The sequence below is a fragment of the Amphiprion ocellaris genome, chromosome 14 (assembly GCF_022539595.1).
Source record: "Amphiprion ocellaris isolate individual 3 ecotype Okinawa chromosome 14, ASM2253959v1, whole genome shotgun sequence".
NCBI classification, from domain to species: domain Eukaryota; kingdom Metazoa; phylum Chordata; class Actinopteri; family Pomacentridae; genus Amphiprion; species Amphiprion ocellaris.
The window spans coordinates 13,442,194-13,448,193 of NC_072779.1; positions in this window are offsets into that span (position 1 = coordinate 13,442,194).

The window sequence follows — 6,000 nt, forward strand, 5'->3', positions numbered from 1 at the left end:
AACGGGTTAAGCGGGTGACCCATGTACAGGGGCTGGTCCCTGACGTAGCGTCCTGGGTTCGAGTCCCGCTAGTGGCCCTTTGCTGCAAGTCTTCCCCTGTTTCCTCTCTGTCTCTCACTACACCTATCCAATAAAAAAACAAAACATTTAATTAAAAACTTAAATGTTTAATTAGAAAATTATATCTTAAAGACAATAAAAGTTTAAATAGGAATTACACAGAAAATACAATGAAGGATTTAAAAAGAAAATTAAACATTAAAAGGTGGTAAAACATTTAAAAAGAAAAACCTTAAAGATTTAATCGAAACATTAACAGACTGTCTGAAGGTTCAAACTAACAGAGAACTACTCAAGAACTTTTAAGATTTCAGTCCTCAGACTGTGTGAAGGTTCAAACTAACAGAGAAGTACTCAGGAACTTAGAAGATATCAGTCCTTGGACTGTCTGGAAGTTCAATCTAACAGAGAACTACTGTGGGACTTAGAAAATTTCAGCCCTCAGACTGTGTGAAAGCTCAGGTCCTGAGGACTCGGGAGGTCTGGAGGCTTTGAAAGTCTTGGAACTGAGGGTTCAACCCTCCAGCACAAAGGCTAAAGTCCAACCTCCTGAGAAAAACGATCGAGTCAAGACTCAAGTTAAAAAAACTCGAAAATGGCAAAAAATAGATGATAAATGCGCAAAAAAAAAAAAAAAAGTATCTGAGTGAGTAGCTCAGGGGATAAGAAGAGCGATTACCAAGTGGAAGGTAGTAGGTTCAAGACCCACCACTGGCATTTTTCTTTGTCTTTGTCAGGATTTTGATAAAATTTAAGAAGGGTCTGGTCTTGAACCAGCGACCTGCAGCTCTACTGGTAAACCCAGCGCAGATTTTCTGTGCACTGAGACCGTGTCAGCAGTGCGCAATTGCGCACGCGCGCAGCTTAGAGGGAACGGTGGTCCCAAAACTGTTGATAAATTATTTCTCAATAAAAACTCATAACCAGTTACATAAGCACACCCTCTTTACTGACCTCTTTACCAATAAACCCCAAGACATACTTTGCCAAAATCCATAATAATCCATAAAATCTTTATTTGCACCAGCCCCATGTGAAAATGACATCAGTCTGTATTTGTAGAGCATCTCATGAATGTAGCAGCACCGTTTAAATGTTTCATAACACAGAATATAAGCAAAGAGTATATCGGGATACAGACAAACATGGGAAATAAGAAACGTGCTCTTCAATAGTTATTGTCATTATTATTACTAGTAATATTATTTTTGTGTCCACTACAACCCATACAATCATCTAGTGTAGTCAAACAGGAATGTGTGCATGGCGAATCAAATCCAAAACAATCCATGAACCAACGACCACGTCTTGATTGCACTTCATATTATTGACCACTAGATGTCCTACTCGAGCACTGTGTGTCATTGAGGCCTCGAGTAATGAACCATGTTTTGAATGAAGTGTCGAAGCTTCAACAAAGCCTCGATCAGCCATCACTAACTCCGGGATTGAAGCGGAAGTGACGACGAGGAGCGGCTAATGCACTGTCGGTCTGATCTGCGCCATTTAAACACTCTAAAGACCGACCACACGAAAAACAAAACCGCGTCAATCGGTTCATATGTTCCCCACAAAACGGGCAAAACATCACCCGCTCGCTGTCCGTTGCATTAGCCGCTCCTCGTCGTCACTTCCGCTTCAACCCCAGAGTTGGGACATTCCCTTTCCGGTTACATTTGGATTTGTAAAAGTGTTTTCGGACTTGTAAAAGTGTTTTGTCGCTTGTAAATTTGTCTTGCAGGATGTAAAAGTGTTTTGCATTATGTAAATTTGGTTTGCACCTCTCGGCCACCGTACCTTTGGGCTTTTCAATCCGGTCCGCGAAATAATTTGGTCAATATTAGAATTGACGAAATTACAGTAAAGACCACATTCATTTGGCCTTCTCCTGCAGAACCCGGCGTTTCTGTTGACACCACTAGATGGCACACTCCAGACACAAGTGACCTTTGTTGGTTTATTCTCTCTTCTTCTTCCACTTTGCGACTACATTGAGCTGCTGTAACAAGGAGTGGATCAAAGAAAAGAAAAGCAGACAGTGAGTGTCGAGTGTTTCAGAAGGAGTGGACTACTAAATATTTTTTTGCTGAAGTCCTTTCAAAGGCTGTATGTCTTATTTGCAATGAAACCGTTGCGGTTTTTAAAGAATACAATATCAGCCGACACTTCCACGAAGCATGCTAACTATGCTAGCAACCAGCCAGCACAAGAACGGACAGCTACGGCTCAGAGGTTAGCAGCCAGTTTACAGACTCAGCAAAATACTTTCTTCGACAAACTACGATTCAAGAGTCAAGCACGAAGGCAAGTTATTTGCTAGCATTCAAAATAGCAAATGCTAGCTAGCTTTTCTCCGAAGGGGAGCTTTTGAAAGAATGCATGGTAGAGACAGCAGGTCTCCTGTGTCCAGAGAAGCAGAAACAAATTTGAAAAAGTTAGTTTATCCCGCAGGACAGTTACTCACCGTGTTGAGCTAATCGACGAAAACTTAGCCAGCTCATTGAACGAAAAAGCGGAGTCCTTCAAGTTATATTCATTAGCACTGGACGAAAGTAATGACATAAAAGACACTGCTCAGCTTTTAATTTTTATTCAAGGGATTAATGACAATTTTGAGACAACGGAGGAATTTTTGACCATGGACTCCATGAAGGGGAAAACACGAGCAGAGGACTTGGACAGGGTGTCTGGGATCATCGAGAGGCTGAAGCTGCCTTGGTGTAAACTCGCCAGTGTCACCAAGGATGATCGCCAAACTTGACAGGAAAAAACGTCGGGCTGCTGAAAAGCTTTGATGCACTGGCAAAAAAGGGTGACCAGCAACACTGTTCCCACTAAAGCTGAATGTTAGTATTCTTTACTTTGTCAGTAATGTCTTTAACATGTAATTCATATTAGTTTGCACAGTCTCCATCCATCTGATGCTGGCCTGGCCCGTCTGTCGAATTTCAAAACTCAATGTGGCCCCTGAGCCAAAAAGTTTGCTCACCCCTGTTCTAGTAGCATAATCATACTTCCATCTGCTCATGCCAACCATGTGAAGCTCCAGCACAGTTACTCAAATAACTTTATTGCTCTGACATTGAATCATAACAGACAAGAGTGCAGTCATATTGTTGCTGTTGCTCATTTTAGTAATGTCTCAGTTGGACATCATCAGCTACATTTCAATATCCCCATGCAAACTTACTGCATGGCAGTATACAGGACATGCTCTAACCTCATTTATGCAAAGTAATTAGAAGATGGAGAATGGAAAGAGGAGATTATAATGCCATAAAATTAGTTATACTTGGTTGTGTAACATTGTGCCGTAGAACATGAACCCAGTAGGGGGCCCGATTCATCAGGGGTAATAGACTGATAATGTGATGAATACCTGCAATGGAAAATGGTGAAGCGTGACCAGAGCCCCCTTCTAAAGGATCAGTGGGCTCAAAATATGCCAAAACATGACTGTTACTTTTTTAAAGCTTTAAAATGAACTTAGAAATCACAATGAATTATTGAAGTCATGGGAATTTTAAAGGACTGGTTAATTATTCTAATAATTATTCATTTGCATTCTTGCTGAGAGTTAAAAGACAAGATTGGTTCTACTCATGTTTGTATGTTGAGTATGAAGCTACAGCCAAGAAACAATTGACTTTGCACAAAGACAAAACAGAGGGAAGTGCTGGCTAGTGAAGGTAAAAATGATCTGCCCAGCAGCACCACAAACCACACTAATTAATATTCCAAAAAAGCCAACAACAAAGTTCAAGGTATTCTGACTGTAATGTTAACTTTAAAGAGTAGTAGCAAGAAAAACTAAGGAAATCCTTGTATAAATTTATCTTTAAATATTCTCATTTCAGTTACAAATATATATGTATTTATTTTAAATGTCTGATGTGTAGGACATTGAGATCTAAAGGCAGAAATTGAATAATTTAATCAAAATTATGATTTCATTAGTGCATGGCCACCTGAGAGAAGTGTTTTTGTTAGCTTAGAGTGAGCCCAGAAGAAGGAAGTCATCTTTCACAGAATCTGTCAGGCGAAAGGCATTCAGTTGTTGCAATCTGCAACCTCACTGTCTGGAAAACTTTCCATCATCAAAGGGAAAGTTATGTGTAGAGAAGGTGGCTGCCACCTCACCCTTAGTATCACAAAAAATGTTCTGCAGAATGATTTTAAACTAAGAAAACCACTGAATGTAAACATGAGAAGTCGATATCATTCTGCTCAGTTTGTTGGATTTTCAGGCTTCTGTGCACTAAACTGCACAAAGACAGAAAACCACCTACTGTAGTTCGTTACAAACCCCTCAAAACAGTAAGGAGGCCCCTCAGCTCCACAAAAAACAATGTCATTCCACTCGGTCAGTGTCTGAAGTTGCACTGCACCATTAACAGTCACAGTGAGATTTCTACATATGCAGACCAAGAACAGGCAGAGAGAAAGAGTTTGTTGTGGTTAAAGACCAATTCATGCCGTCCGAGTCCGCTAATGAACACAGTGGGAGCTTACAGGCATGTGGGAAGGTTGCTGGAAAGTAAAGTTCAAAACCAGACAGGAGCTTTTAAAAGGTGGGACATGTGAGTTTATGGAGGAACTGTGTGCAGGTAGTGTGGGTGTGGCTGATAGAATGAAAACTGAGGACATCTGGTGGATGGAAGGAGCATCACATGGAAAACAACACAGCTCAGCGCTGAAGACACCCGGATTTCTTTAGGCCCAAACAACTATTTGAGGATCATAGTGATCTGTTTCAATGACTACACAATGGACATCAAAACAATTTATCTATCACTCTTTATATCTCAGACAGATAGAAAAATCCACTTCAAGGCTGTAAAGCTTCAAAGATCTGCTCTGACGTCATCGCGACTGTAATCTCGGCTGAAATGAAAAGAAAGATGTGAAAAGATGACTTTGTGATTGTCCTCCTGGTGGACAGACAGAGACACAGTTTTTATTTTTTTTGTGTTTGACCTGTTTATACCTGCCTAGTGTCAGATCCATTTGGCACCAGTATATAATTAAATGAGTGGATTATGAATTGTAGCTATTTTTTTTTTCTGTGTTTTGACTGCTTATATCACAAACAGTTTGCTGTAATGCAGAGGTTACAACAACTCTTGAGGTTGTCAGGTTTTTAAATAATGAAATTCTGGATTCCTTGCTTATATTTTTCATTAGCATAACGGAGCTGGTCTTGTGTTTTTTTTTTTCCCCAATTAGTGTTTTTTTCAATTACAAAACTCCAGATTGACCCTTGACCTCCATTCATGACACTAATAAAGAGGTTATTGTTATTATTATTAGAGCATTTTTTGACAGGGCGCCTGACCTGATTGTCATTTTCTCAGTGTCCAATAAACAAATGGCAATTTCCGCAATTTCCGTGTTTTAATAGGGCGTTGAATACATGTTTAAGAGCTACAACTGTGAAGGAAGTAAATGTGTGTTAATGTGAGTGACAGACAATGTATCTCTCCATTGTCAGGCCAGAAAAACAGGTGCATAACATGACATAGCTATAATGGTGCGTGACTTCTTCAGTAAATGTTTCAATGACACGACTCTTTGAGCTCTCTAGCGTTGCCCTGGAAACACTTGTTTCAGTCATGTCTGTGTCTGTAAACACTCACATGGTTGGGAGGACACGCCCTGAGGCACACCTGTACAACCAAACACAAATAGAAACACTTAAATCTCTTCCCTTATCAAAACCTACAGAGAAATTAGAGGAGTATAATACATTTTTAGGCTCATAATAAAGCACAATAGGTCTTTTCTGATCTTGTGTAAAATCCAACAGTTTACTCTTCAGGTGTTGGAAAACCGCTGACTGAGACATGCAGGAGCTTAAGTGAATGTTTGTAACGTCCACCTGTTCGCATTGACGTTTCAGGGGCGTGTCAGCTATTGATTCTGCATGAGAAAGTCACAGTG